Raw genomic sequence first — 16,482 nt, 5'->3', positions numbered from 1 at the left:
TAATATATGTGCGAGGCAGCCTAGCGATGAATAAAATGTGGTTGATTTCACTTTTCTATTGCATTTGGCCTATTAACACATGAAATGTCATTTCCAGCCTTGAGAAGCGGTTAAACGCTTCAAAACCTCATTTACAGCCTTTCCAGGCTCTGAAACCCATAAAACCATGTTCGCATGGAAGGGACTGTAACTTCGGTTTAGAAGCTTTTCAATACAAATTTCACAGTAATATATGTGCGAGGCACCCTAACGATGAATAATATGTGGTTGATTTCACTTTTCTATTGCATTTGGCCTATTTACACATGAAATGTCATTTCCAGCCTTAAGAAGCTGTTTAACGTTTCAAAACCTCATTTACAGCCTTTTCAGGCTCTGAAACGCTTAAAACCAAGTTCGCATGGAAGAGACTGTAACTTCAGTTTAGAAGCTTTCCAATACAAATCTCAGAGTAATATATGTGCGAAGCAGCCTAGCGATGAATAATATGTGGTTGATTTCACTTTTCTATTGCATTTGGCCTATTTACACATGAAATGTCATTTCCAGCCTTGAGAAGCTGTTAAACGCTTCAAAACCTCATTTACAGCCTTTAGAGGCTCTGAAACGCTTAAAACCACGTTCCTATGGAAGAGACTGTAACTTCGATTTAGAAGCTTTCCAATACAAATCTCACAGTAATATATGTGCGAGGCAGCCTAGCGATGAATAAAATGTGGTTGATTTCACTTTTCTATTGCATTTGGCCTATTAAACATGAAATGTCATTTCCAGCCTTGAGAAGCTGTTAAACGCTTCAAAACCTCATTTACAGCCTTTTCAGGCTCTGAAACGCTTAAAACCACGTTCGCAAGGAAGAGACTGTAACTTGGGTTTAGAAGCTTTCCAATACAAATTTCACAGCAATATATGTGCGAGGCAGCCTAGCGATGAATAATACGTGGTTGATTTCACTTTTCTATTGCATTTGGCCTATTTACACATGAAATGTCATTTCCAGCCTTGAGAAGCTGTTAAATGCTTCAAAACGTCATTTACAGCATTTTCAGGCTCTAAAACGCTTAAAACCACGTTCGCAAGGAAGAGACTGTAACTTGGGTTTAGAAGCTTTCCAATACAAATTTCACAGTAATATATGTGCGAGGCAGCCTAACTATAAATAATATGGGGTTGATTTCACTTTTCTATTGCATTTGGCCTATTTACACATGAAATGTCATTTCCAGCCTTGAGAAGCTGTTAAACGCTTCAAAACCTCATTTACAGCCTTTTCAGGCTCTGAAACGCTTAAAACCACGTTCGCAAGGAAGAGACTGTAACTTGGGTTTAGAAGCTTTCCAATACAAATTTCACAGTAATATATGTGCGAGGCAGCCTAGCGATGAATAATATGTGGTTGATTTCACTTTTCTATTGCATTTGGCCTATTTACACATGAAATGTCATTTCCAGCCTTGAGAAGCTGTTAAACGCTTCAAAACGTAATTTACAGCCTTTTCAGGCTCTGAAACGCTTAAAACCACGTTCACAAGGAAGAGACTGTAACTTGGGATTATAAGCTTTCCAATACAAATTTCACAGTAATATATATGCGAGGCAGCCTAACGAAAAATAATACGTGGTTGATTTTACTTTTCTATTGCATTTGGCCTATTTACACATGAAATGTCATTTCCAGCCTTTAGAAGCTGTTAAATGCTTAAAAACCTCATTTACAGCCTTTAGAGGCTCTGAAACGCTTAAAACCACGTTCCTATGGAAGAGACTGTAACTTCGATTTAGAAGCTTTCCAATACAAATCTCACAGTAATATATGTGCGAGGCAGCCTAGCGATGAATAAAATGTGGTTGATTTCACTTTTCTATTGCATTTGGCCTATTAACACATGAAATGTCATTTCCAGCCTTGAGAAGCGGTTAAACGCTTCAAAACCTCATTTACAGCCTTTCCAGGCTCTGAAAGGCTTAAAACCATGTTCGCATGGAAGGGACTGTAACTTCGGTTTAGAAGCTTTTCAAGACAAATCTCACAGTATTATATGTGCGAGGCAGCCTAGCGATGAATAATATGTGGTTGATTTCACTTTTCTATTGCATTTGGCCTATTTACACATGAAATGTCAATTCCAGCCTTGAGAAGCTGTTTAACGCTTCAAAACCTCATTTACAGCCTTTTCAGGCTCTGAAACGCTTATAACCACGTTCGCATGGAAGACACTGTAACTTCGGTTTAGAAGCTTTCCAATACAAATATCACAGTAATATATAAATATATATAAAGGGCGGCTGTGGTTTGGTGGCAGAGTGGGTCGTCCTCTGTTCGAGAGATTGGTGGTTCGATCCCCATCTCCCCCTGGTCCACATGTCGAAGTGTCCTTGGGCAAGACACTGAACCCCGAATTGCTCCCCGTGCTGCGCATGGGTGTTTAAATGTGGTGTGAATGGTTAGATCAGATTAGATGGTATGTAGATGTCCACTGCCATCAGTGTGAATGTCTGTGTGAATGGGTGAATGTGACAGACACTGTGAAGCGCCTTGAGTAGTCAGATGACTAGAAAGGCGCTATATAAGTACAAGTCCATTTACCATTTACCATTTACCATATGTGCGAGGCAGTTAGCGAGGTTAGGTTAGGCACCTAGCGATGAATAATATGTGGTCGATTTCACTTTTCTATTGCATTTGGCCTATTTACACATGAAATGTCATTTCCAGCCTTAAGAAGCTGTTAAACACTTCAAAACGTCATTTACAGCCTTTTCAGGCTCTAGAAACGCTTAAAACCACGTTTGCATGGAAGAGACTGTAACTACGGTTTAGAAGCTTTCCAAAACAAATCAAACCGTAATATATGTGCGAAGCAGCCTAACGATGAATAATATGTGGTTGATTTCACTTTTCTATTGCATTTGGCCTTTTTACACATGAAATGTCATTTCCAGCCTTGAGAAGCTGTTAAACGCTTCAAAACGTAATTTACAGCCTTTTCAGGCTCTGAAACGCTTAAAACCACGTTCACAAGGAAGAGACTGTACTTGGGATTATAAGCTTTCCAATACAAATTTCATAGTAATATATGTGCGAAGCAGCCTAACGATGAATAATAAGTGGTTGATTTCACTTTTCTATTGCATTTGGCCTATTTACACAATAAATGTAATTTCCAGCCTTAAGAAGCTGTTAAACGCTTCAAAACCTCATTTACAGCCTTTTCAGGCTATGAAACGCTTAAAACCACGTTCACATGGAAGACACTGTAACTTCAGTTTAGAAGCTTTCCAATACAAATCTCAGAGTAAAATATGTGCGAGGCAGCCTAACGAAAAATAATACGTGGTTGATTTTACTTTTCTATTGCATTTGGCCTATTTACACATGAAATGTCATTTCCAGCCTTTAGAAGCTGTTAAATGCTTAAAAACCTCATCTACAGCCTTTTCAGGCTATGAAACGCTTAAAACCACATTCACATGGAAGACACTGTAACTTCAGTTTAGAAGCTTTCCAATACAAATCTCAGAGTAATATATGTGCGAGGCAGCCTAACGAAAAATAATGAGTGGTTGATTTTACTTTTCTATTGCATTTGGCCTATTTACACATGAAATGTCATTTCCAGCCTTTAGAAGCTGTTAAATGCTTAAAAACCTCATTTACAGCCTTTAGAGGCTCTGAAACGCTTAAAACCACGTTCCTATGGAAGAGACTGTAACTTCGATTTAGAAGCTTTCCAATACAAATCTCACAGTAATATATGTGCGAGGCAGCCTAGCGATGAATAAAATGTGGTTGATTTCACTTTTCTATTGCATTTGGCCTATTAACACATGAAATGTCATTTCCAGCCTTGAGAAGCGGTTAAACGCTTCAAAACCTCATTTACAGCCTTTCCAGGCTCTGAAACCCATAAAACCATGTTCGCATGGAAGGGACTGTAACTTCGGTTTAGAAGCTTTTCAAGACAAATCTCACAGTATTGTATGTGCGAGGCAGCCTAGCGATGAATAATATGTGGTTGATTTCACTTTTCTATTGCATTTGGCCTATTTACACAATAAATGTCATTTCCAGCCTTAAGAAGCTGTTAAACGCTTCAAAACCTCATTTACAGCCTTTTCAGGCTATGAAACGCTTAAAACCACGTTCACATGGAAGACACTGTAACTTCAGTTTAGAAGCTTTCCAATACAAATCTCAGAGTAATATATGTGCGAGGCAGCCTAGCGATGAATAATATGTGGTTGATTTCACTTTTCTATTGCATTTGGCCTATTAACACATGAAATATCATTTCCAGCCTTGAGAAGCGGTTAAACACTTCAAAACCTCATTTACAGTCTTTAGAGGCTCTGAAACGCTTAAAACTATGTTTGCATGGAAGAGACTGTATATTCGGTTTAGAAGCTTTCCAATACAAATTTCACAGTAATATATGTGCGAGGCACCCTAACGATGAATAATATGTGGTTGATTTCACTTTTCTATTGCATTTGGCCTATTTACACATGAAATGTCATTTCCAGCCTTAAGAAGCTGTTAAACGCTTCAAAACGTCATTTACAGCCTTTTCAGGCTCTAGAAACGCTTAAAACCACGTTTGCATGGAAGAGACTGTAACTACGGTTTAGAAGCTTTCCAAAACAAATCAAACCGTAATATATGTGCGAAGCAGCCTAACGATGAATAATATGTGGTTGATTTCACTTTTCTATTGCATTTGGCCTTTTTACACATGAAATGTCATTTCCAGCCTTGAGAAGCTGTTAAACGCTTCAAAACCTCATTTACAGCCTTTTCAGGCTATGAAACGCTTAAAACCACGTTCCTATGGAAGAGACTGTAACTTCGATTTAGAAGCTTTCCAATACAAATCTCACAGTAATATATGTGCGAGGCAGCCTAGCGATGAATAAAATGTGGTTGATTTCACTTTTCTATTGCATTTGGCCTATTAACACATGAAATGTCATTTCCAGCCTTGAGAAGCGGTTAAACGCTTCAAAACCTCATTTACAGCCTTTCCAGGCTCTGAAACCCATAAAACCATGTTCGCATGGAAGGGACTGTAACTTCGGTTTAGAAGCTTTTCAATACAAATTTCACAGTAATATATGTGCGAGGCACCCTAACGATGAATAATATGTGGTTGATTTCACTTTTCTATTGCATTTGGCCTATTTACACATGAAATGTCATTTCCAGCCTTAAGAAGCTGTTTAACGTTTCAAAACCTCATTTACAGCCTTTTCAGGCTCTGAAACGCTTAAAACCAAGTTCGCATGGAAGAGACTGTAACTTCAGTTTAGAAGCTTTCCAATACAAATCTCAGAGTAATATATGTGCGAAGCAGCCTAGCGATGAATAATATGTGGTTGATTTCACTTTTCTATTGCATTTGGCCTATTTACACATGAAATGTCATTTCCAGCCTTGAGAAGCTGTTAAACGCTTCAAAACCTCATTTACAGCCTTTAGAGGCTCTGAAACGCTTAAAACCACGTTCCTATGGAAGAGACTGTAACTTCGATTTAGAAGCTTTCCAATACAAATCTCACAGTAATATATGTGCGAGGCAGCCTAGCGATGAATAAAATGTGGTTGATTTCACTTTTCTATTGCATTTGGCCTATTAAACATGAAATGTCATTTCCAGCCTTGAGAAGCTGTTAAACGCTTCAAAACCTCATTTACAGCCTTTTCAGGCTCTGAAACGCTTAAAACCACGTTCGCAAGGAAGAGACTGTAACTTGGGTTTAGAAGCTTTCCAATACAAATTTCACAGCAATATATGTGCGAGGCAGCCTAGCGATGAATAATACGTGGTTGATTTCACTTTTCTATTGCATTTGGCCTATTTACACATGAAATGTCATTTCCAGCCTTGAGAAGCTGTTAAATGCTTCAAAACGTCATTTACAGCATTTTCAGGCTCTAAAACGCTTAAAACCACGTTCGCAAGGAAGAGACTGTAACTTGGGTTTAGAAGCTTTCCAATACAAATTTCACAGTAATATATGTGCGAGGCAGCCTAACTATAAATAATATGGGGTTGATTTCACTTTTCTATTGCATTTGGCCTATTTACACATGAAATGTCATTTCCAGCCTTGAGAAGCTGTTAAACGCTTCAAAACCTCATTTACAGCCTTTTCAGGCTCTGAAACGCTTAAAACCACGTTCGCAAGGAAGAGACTGTAACTTGGGTTTAGAAGCTTTCCAATACAAATTTCACAGTAATATATGTGCGAGGCAGCCTAGCGATGAATAATATGTGGTTGATTTCACTTTTCTATTGCATTTGGCCTATTTACACATGAAATGTCATTTCCAGCCTTGAGAAGCTGTTAAACGCTTCAAAACGTAATTTACAGCCTTTTCAGGCTCTGAAACGCTTAAAACCACGTTCACAAGGAAGAGACTGTAACTTGGGATTATAAGCTTTCCAATACAAATTTCACAGTAATATATATGCGAGGCAGCCTAACGAAAAATAATACGTGGTTGATTTTACTTTTCTATTGCATTTGGCCTATTTACACATGAAATGTCATTTCCAGCCTTTAGAAGCTGTTAAATGCTTAAAAACCTCATTTACAGCCTTTAGAGGCTCTGAAACGCTTAAAACCACGTTCCTATGGAAGAGACTGTAACTTCGATTTAGAAGCTTTCCAATACAAATCTCACAGTAATATATGTGCGAGGCAGCCTAGCGATGAATAAAATGTGGTTGATTTCACTTTTCTATTGCATTTGGCCTATTAACACATGAAATGTCATTTCCAGCCTTGAGAAGCGGTTAAACGCTTCAAAACCTCATTTACAGCCTTTCCAGGCTCTGAAAGGCTTAAAACCATGTTCGCATGGAAGGGACTGTAACTTCGGTTTAGAAGCTTTTCAAGACAAATCTCACAGTATTATATGTGCGAGGCAGCCTAGCGATGAATAATATGTGGTTGATTTCACTTTTCTATTGCATTTGGCCTATTTACACATGAAATGTCAATTCCAGCCTTGAGAAGCTGTTTAACGCTTCAAAACCTCATTTACAGCCTTTTCAGGCTCTGAAACGCTTATAACCACGTTCGCATGGAAGACACTGTAACTTCGGTTTAGAAGCTTTCCAATACAAATATCACAGTAATATATAAATATATATAAAGGGCGGCTGTGGTTTGGTGGCAGAGTGGGTCGTCCTCTGTTCGAGAGATTGGTGGTTCGATCCCCATCTCCCCCTGGTCCACATGTCGAAGTGTCCTTGGGCAAGACACTGAACCCCGAATTGCTCCCCGTGCTGCGCATGGGTGTTTAAATGTGGTGTGAATGGTTAGATCAGATTAGATGGTATGTAGATGTCCACTGCCATCAGTGTGAATGTCTGTGTGAATGGGTGAATGTGACAGACACTGTGAAGCGCCTTGAGTAGTCAGATGACTAGAAAGGCGCTATATAAGTACAAGTCCATTTACCATTTACCATTTACCATATGTGCGAGGCAGTTAGCGAGGTTAGGTTAGGCACCTAGCGATGAATAATATGTGGTCGATTTCACTTTTCTATTGCATTTGGCCTATTTACACATGAAATGTCATTTCCAGCCTTAAGAAGCTGTTAAACACTTCAAAACGTCATTTACAGCCTTTTCAGGCTCTAGAAACGCTTAAAACCACGTTTGCATGGAAGAGACTGTAACTACGGTTTAGAAGCTTTCCAAAACAAATCAAACCGTAATATATGTGCGAAGCAGCCTAACGATGAATAATATGTGGTTGATTTCACTTTTCTATTGCATTTGGCCTTTTTACACATGAAATGTCATTTCCAGCCTTGAGAAGCTGTTAAACGCTTCAAAACGTAATTTACAGCCTTTTCAGGCTCTGAAACGCTTAAAACCACGTTCACAAGGAAGAGACTGTACTTGGGATTATAAGCTTTCCAATACAAATTTCATAGTAATATATGTGCGAAGCAGCCTAACGATGAATAATAAGTGGTTGATTTCACTTTTCTATTGCATTTGGCCTATTTACACAATAAATGTAATTTCCAGCCTTAAGAAGCTGTTAAACGCTTCAAAACCTCATTTACAGCCTTTTCAGGCTATGAAACGCTTAAAACCACGTTCACATGGAAGACACTGTAACTTCAGTTTAGAAGCTTTCCAATACAAATCTCAGAGTAAAATATGTGCGAGGCAGCCTAACGAAAAATAATACGTGGTTGATTTTACTTTTCTATTGCATTTGGCCTATTTACACATGAAATGTCATTTCCAGCCTTTAGAAGCTGTTAAATGCTTAAAAACCTCATCTACAGCCTTTTCAGGCTATGAAACGCTTAAAACCACATTCACATGGAAGACACTGTAACTTCAGTTTAGAAGCTTTCCAATACAAATCTCAGAGTAATATATGTGCGAGGCAGCCTAACGAAAAATAATGAGTGGTTGATTTTACTTTTCTATTGCATTTGGCCTATTTACACATGAAATGTCATTTCCAGCCTTTAGAAGCTGTTAAATGCTTAAAAACCTCATTTACAGCCTTTAGAGGCTCTGAAACGCTTAAAACCACGTTCCTATGGAAGAGACTGTAACTTCGATTTAGAAGCTTTCCAATACAAATCTCACAGTAATATATGTGCGAGGCAGCCTAGCGATGAATAAAATGTGGTTGATTTCACTTTTCTATTGCATTTGGCCTATTAACACATGAAATGTCATTTCCAGCCTTGAGAAGCGGTTAAACGCTTCAAAACCTCATTTACAGCCTTTCCAGGCTCTGAAACCCATAAAACCATGTTCGCATGGAAGGGACTGTAACTTCGGTTTAGAAGCTTTTCAAGACAAATCTCACAGTATTGTATGTGCGAGGCAGCCTAGCGATGAATAATATGTGGTTGATTTCACTTTTCTATTGCATTTGGCCTATTTACACAATAAATGTCATTTCCAGCCTTAAGAAGCTGTTAAACGCTTCAAAACCTCATTTACAGCCTTTTCAGGCTATGAAACGCTTAAAACCACGTTCACATGGAAGACACTGTAACTTCAGTTTAGAAGCTTTCCAATACAAATCTCAGAGTAATATATGTGCGAGGCAGCCTAGCGATGAATAATATGTGGTTGATTTCACTTTTCTATTGCATTTGGCCTATTAACACATGAAATATCATTTCCAGCCTTGAGAAGCGGTTAAACACTTCAAAACCTCATTTACAGTCTTTAGAGGCTCTGAAACGCTTAAAACTATGTTTGCATGGAAGAGACTGTATATTCGGTTTAGAAGCTTTCCAATACAAATTTCACAGTAATATATGTGCGAGGCACCCTAACGATGAATAATATGTGGTTGATTTCACTTTTCTATTGCATTTGGCCTATTTACACATGAAATGTCATTTCCAGCCTTAAGAAGCTGTTAAACGCTTCAAAACGTCATTTACAGCCTTTTCAGGCTCTAGAAACGCTTAAAACCACGTTTGCATGGAAGAGACTGTAACTACGGTTTAGAAGCTTTCCAAAACAAATCAAACCGTAATATATGTGCGAAGCAGCCTAACGATGAATAATATGTGGTTGATTTCACTTTTCTATTGCATTTGGCCTTTTTACACATGAAATGTCATTTCCAGCCTTGAGAAGCTGTTAAACGCTTCAAAACGTAATTTACAGCCTTTTCAGGCTCTGAAACGCTTAAAACCACGTTCACAAGGAAGAGACTGTACTTGGGATTATAAGCTTTCCAATACAAATTTCATAGTAATATATGTGCGAAGCAGCCTAACGATGAATAATAAGTGGTTGATTTCACTTTTCTATTGCATTTGGCCTATTTACACAATAAATGTCATTTCCAGCCTTAAGAAGCTGTTAAACGCTTCAAAACCTCATTTACAGCCTTTTCAGGCTATGAAACGCTTAAAACCAAGTTCACATGGAACACACTGTAACTTCAGTTTAGAAGCTTTCCAATACAAATCTCAGAGTAAAATATGTGCGAGGCAGCCTAACGAAAAATAATACGTGGTTGATTTTACTTTTCTATTGCATTTGGCCTATTTACACATGAAATGTCATTTCCAGCCTTTAGAAGCCTTTAAATGCTTAAAAACCTCATCTACAGCCTTTTCAGGCTATGAAACGCTTAAAACCACATTCACATGGAAGACACTGTAACTTCAGTTTAGAAGCTTTCCAATACAAATCTCAGAGTAATATATGTGCGAGGCAGCCTAACGAAAAATAATACGTGGTTGATTTTACTTTTCTATTGCATTTGGCCTATTTACACATGAAATGTCATTTCCAGCCTTTAGAAGCTGTTAAATGCTTAAAAACCTCATTTACAGCCTTTAGAGGCTCTGAAACGCTTAAAACCACGTTCCTATGGAAGAGACTGTAACTTCGATTTAGAAGCTTTCCAATACAAATCTCACAGTAATATATGTGCGAGGCAGCCTAGCGATGAATAAAATGTGGTTGATTTCACTTTTCTATTGCATTTGGCCTATTAACACATGAAATGTCATTTCCAGCCTTGAGAAGCGGTTAAACGCTTCAAAACCTCATTTACAGCCTTTCCAGGCTCTGAAACCCATAAAACCATGTTCGCATGGAAGGGACTGTAACTTCGGTTTAGAAGCTTTTCAATACAAATTTCACAGTAATATATGTGCGAGGCACCCTAACGATGAATAATATGTGGTTGATTTCACTTTTCTATTGCATTTGGCCTATTTACACATGAAATGTCATTTCCAGCCTTAAGAAGCTGTTTAACGTTTCAAAACCTCATTTACAGCCTTTTCAGGCTCTGAAACGCTTAAAACCAAGTTCGCATGGAAGAGACTGTAACTTCAGTTTAGAAGCTTTCCAATACAAATCTCAGAGTAATATATGTGCGAAGCAGCCTAGCGATGAATAATATGTGGTTGATTTCACTTTTCTATTGCATTTGGCCTATTTACACATGAAATGTCATTTCCAGCCTTGAGAAGCTGTTAAACGCTTCAAAACCTCATTTACAGCCTTTAGAGGCTCTGAAACGCTTAAAACCACGTTCCTATGGAAGAGACTGTAACTTCGATTTAGAAGCTTTCCAATACAAATCTCACAGTAATATATGTGCGAGGCAGCCTAGCGATGAATAAAATGTGGTTGATTTCACTTTTCTATTGCATTTGGCCTTTTAAACATGAAATGTCATTTCCAGCCTTGAGAAGCTGTTAAACGCTTCAAAACCTCATTTACAGCCTTTTCAGGCTCAGAAACGCTTAAAACCAAGTTCGCAAGGAAGAGACTGTAACTTGGGTTTAGAAGCTTTCCAATACAAATTTCACAGCACTATATGTGCGAGGCAGCCTAGCGATGAATAATACGTGGTTGATTTCACTTTTCTATTGCATTTGGCCTATTTACACATGAAATGTCATTTCCAGCCTTGAGAAGCTGTTAAACGCTTCAAAACCTCATTTACAGCCTTTTCAGGCTATGAAACGCTTAAAACCACGTTCGCAAGGAAGAGACTGTAACTTGGGTTTAGAAGCTTTCCAATACAAATTTCACAGTAATATATGTGCGAGGCAGCCTAGCGATGAATAATATGTGGTTGATTTCACTTTTCTATTGCATTTGGCCTATTTACACATGAAATGTCATTTCCAGCCTTGAGAAGCTGTTAAACGCTTCAAAACGTAATTTACAGCCTTTTCAGGCTCTGAAACGCTTAAAACCACGTTCACAAGGAAGAGACTGTAACTTGGGATTATAAGCTTTCCAATACAAATTTCACAGTAATATATATGCGAGGCAGCCTAACGAAAAATAATACGTGGTTGATTTTACTTTTCTATTGCATTTGGCCTATTTACACATGAAATGTCATTTCCAGCCTTTAGAAGCTGTTAAATGCTTAAAAACCTCATTTACAGCCTTTAGAGGCTCTGAAACGCTTAAAACCACGTTCCTATGGAAGAGACTGTAACTTCGATTTAGAAGCTTTCCAATACAAATCTCACAGTAATATATGTGCGAGGCAGCCTAGCGATGAATAAAATGTGGTTGATTTCACTTTTCTATTGCATTTGGCCTATTAACACATGAAATGTCATTTCCAGCCTTGAGAAGCGGTTAAACGCTTCAAAACCTCATTTACAGCCTTTCCAGGCTCTGAAAGGCTTAAAACCATGTTCGCATGGAAGGGACTGTAACTTCGGTTTAGAAGCTTTTCAAGACAAATCTCACAGTATTATATGTGCGAGGCAGCCTAGCGATGAATAATATGTGGTTGATTTCACTTTTCTATTGCATTTGGCCTATTTACACATGAAATGTCAATTCCAGCCTTGAGAAGCTGTTTAACGCTTCAAAACCTCATTTACAGCCTTTTCAGGCTCTGAAACGCTTATAACCACGTTCGCATGGAAGACACTGTAACTTCGGTTTAGAAGCTTTCCAATACAAATATCACAGTAATATATAAATATATATAAAGGGCGGCTGTGGTTTGGTGGCAGAGTGGGTCGTCCTCTGTTCGAGAGATTGGTGGTTCGATCCCCATCTCCCCCTGGTCCACATGTCGAAGTGTCCTTGGGCAAGACACTGAACCCCGAATTGCTCCCCGTGCTGCGCATGGGTGTTTAAATGTGGTGTGAATGGTTAGATCAGATTAGATGGTATGTAGATGTCCACTGCCATCAGTGTGAATGTCTGTGTGAATGGGTGAATGTGACAGACACTGTGAAGCGCCTTGAGTAGTCAGATGACTAGAAAGGCGCTATATAAGTACAAGTCCATTTACCATTTACCATTTACCATATGTGCGAGGCAGTTAGCGAGGTTAGGTTAGGCACCTAGCGATGAATAATATGTGGTCGATTTCACTTTTCTATTGCATTTGGCCTATTTACACATGAAATGTCATTTCCAGCCTTAAGAAGCTGTTAAACGCTTCAAAACGTCATTTACAGCCTTTTCAGGCTCTAGAAACGCTTAAAACCAAGTTTGCATGGAAGAGACTGTAACTACGGTTTAGAAGCTTTCCAAAACAAATCAAACCGTAATATATGTGCGAAGCAGCCTAACGATGAATAATATGTGGTTGATTTCACTTTTCTATTGCATTTGGCCTTTTTACACATGAAATGTCATTTCCAGCCTTGAGAAGCTGTTAAACGCTTCAAAACGTAATTTAGAGCCTTTTCAGGCTCTGAAACGCTTAAAACCACGTTCACAAGGAAGAGACTGTACTTGGGATTATAAGCTTTCCAATACAAATTTCATAGTAATATATGTGCGAAGCAGCCTAACGATGAATAATAAGTGGTTGATTTCACTTTTCTATTGCATTTGGCCTATTTACACAATAAATGTCATTTCCAGCCTTAAGAAGCTGTTAAACGCTTCAAAACCTCATTTACAGCCTTTTCAGGCTATGAAACGCTTAAAACCACGTTCACATGGAAGACACTGTAACTTCAGTTTAGAAGCTTTCCAATACAAATCTCAGAGTAAAATATGTGCGAGGCAGCCTAACGAAAAATAATACGTGGTTGATTTTACTTTTCTATTGCATTTGGCCTATTTACACATGAAATGTCATTCCCAGCCTTTAGAAGCTGTTAAATGCTTAAAAACCTCATTTACAGCCTTTAGAGGCTCTGAAACGCTTAAAACCACGTTCCTATGGAAGAGACTGTAACTTCGATTTAGAAGCTTTCCAATACAAATCTCACAGTAATATATGTGCGAGGCAGCCTAGCGATGAATAAAATGTGGTTGATTTCACTTTTCTATTGCATTTGGCCTATTAACACATGAAATGTCATTTCCAGCCTTGAGAAGCGGTTAAACGCTTCAAAACCTCATTTACAGCCTTTCCAGGCTCTGAAACCCATAAAACCATGTTCGCATGGAAGGGACTGTAACTTCGGTTTAGAAGCTTTTCAAGACAAATCTCACAGTATTATATGTGCGAGGCAGCCTAGCGATGAATAATATGTGGTTGATTTCACTTTTCTATTGCATTTGGCCTATTTACACAATAAATGTCATTTCCAGCCTTAAGAAGCTGTTAAACGCTTCAAAACCTCATTTACAGCCTTTTCAGGCTATGAAACGCTTAAAACCACGTTCACATGGAAGACACTGTAACTTCAGTTTAGAAGCTTTCCAATACAAATCTCAGAGTAATATATGTGCGAGGCAGCCTAGCGATGAATAATATGTGGTTGATTTCACTTTTCTATTGCATTTGGCCTATTAACACATGAAATATCATTTCCAGCCTTGAGAAGCGGTTAAACACTTCAAAACCTCATTTACAGTCTTTAGAGGCTCTGAAACGCTTAAAACTATGTTTGCATGGAAGAGACTGTATATTCGGTTTAGAAGCTTTCCAATACAAATTTCACAGTAATATATGTGCGAGGCACCCTAACGATGAATAATATGTGGTTGATTTCACTTTTCTATTGCATTTGGCCTAATTACACATGAAATGTCATTTCCAGCCTTAAGAAGCTGTTTAACGTTTCAAAACCTCATTTACAGCCTTTTCAGGCTCTGAAACGCTTAAAACCAAGTTCGCATGGAAGAGACTGTAACTTCAGTTTAGAAGCTTTCCAATACAAATCTCAGAGTAATATATGTGCGAAGCAGCCTAGCGATGAATAATATGTGGTTGATTTCACTTTTCTATTGCATTTGGCCTATTTACACATGAAATGTCATTTCCAGCCTTGAGAAGCTGTTAAACGCTTCAAAACCTCATTTACAGCCTTTTTAGGCTCTGAAACGCTTAAAACCACGTTCGCAAGGAAGAGACTGTAACTTGGGTTTAGAAGCTTTCCAATACGAATCTCAAAGTAATATATGTGCGAGGCAGCCTAACGATGAATAATATGTGGTTGATTTCACTTTTCTATTGCATTTGGCCTATTTACACATGAAATGTCATTTCCAGCCTTTAGAAGCTGTTAAATGCTTAAAAACCTCATTTACAGCCTTTAGAGGCTCTGAAACGCTTAAAACCACGTTCCTATGGAAGAGACTGTAACTTCGATTTAGAAGCTTTCCAATACAAATCTCACAGTAATATATGTGCGAGGCAGCCTAGCGATGAATAAAACGTGGTTGATTTCACTTTTCTATTGCATTTGGCCTATTTACACATGAAATGTCATTTCCAGCCTTGAGAAGCTGTTAAATGCTTCAAAACGTCATTTACAGCATTTTCAGGCTCTAAAACGCTTAAAACCACGTTCGCAAGGAAGAGACTGTAACTTGGGTTTAGAAGCTTTCCAATACAAATTTCACAGTAATATATGTGCGAGGCAGCCTAACTATAAATAATATGGGGTTGATTTCACTTTTCTATTGCATTTGGCCTATTTACACATGAAATGTCATTTCCAGCCTTGAGAAGCTGTTAAACGCTTCAAAACGTAATTTACAGCCTTTTCAGGCTCTGAAACGCTTAAAACCACGTTCACAAGGAAGAGACTGTAACTTGGGATTATAAGCTTTCCAATACAAATTTCACAGTAATATATATGCGAGGCAGCCTAACGAAAAATAATACGTGGTTGATTTTACTTTTCTATTGCATTTGGCCTATTTACACATGAAATGTCATTTCCAGCCTTTAGAAGCTGTTAAATGCTTAAAAACCTCATTTACAGCCTTTAGAGGCTCTGAAACGCTTAAAACCACGTTCCTATGGAAGAGACTGTAACTTCGATTTAGAAGCTTTCCAATACAAATCTCACAGTAATATATGTGCGAGGCAGCCTAGCGATGAATAAAATGTGGTTGATTTCACTTTTCTATTGCATTTGGCCTATTAACACATGAAATGTCATTTCCAGCCTTGAGAAGCGGTTAAACGCTTCAAAACCTCATTTACAGCCTTTCCAGGCTCTGAAACGCTTATAACCACGTTCGCATGGAAGACACTGTAACTTCGGTTTACAAGCTTTCCAATACAATTATCACAGTAATATATGTGCGAGGCAGCCTAGCGATGAATAATATGTGGTCGATTTCACTTTTCTATTGCATTTGGCCTATTTACACATGAAATGTCATTTCCAGCCTTAAGAAGCTGTTAAACGCTTCAAAACGTCATTTACAGCCTTTTCAAGCTCTAGAAACGCTTAAAACCACGTTTGCATGGAAGAGACTGTAACTACGGTTTAGAAGCTTTCCAAAACAAATCAAACCGTAATATATGTGCGAAGCAGCCTAACGATGAATAATATGTGGTTGATTTCACTTTTCTATTGCATTTGGCCTATTTACACAATAAATGTCATTTCCAGCCTTGAGAAGCTGTTAAACGCTTCAAAACCTCATTTACAGCCTTTTCAGGCTATGAAACGCTTAAAACCACGTTCGCATGGAAGACACTGTAACTTCAGTTTAGAAGCTTTCCAATACAAATCTCAGAGTAATATATGTGCGAGGCAGCCTAACGAAAAATAAC

This window comes from Echiichthys vipera (assembly GCF_963691815.1).
Source record: "Echiichthys vipera genome assembly, chromosome: 5".
NCBI classification, from domain to species: Eukaryota; Metazoa; Chordata; class Actinopteri; order Perciformes; family Trachinidae; genus Echiichthys; species Echiichthys vipera.
The sequence above is the reverse complement of the archived record's forward strand: the minus strand, read 5'-3'. Positions refer to the sequence as shown.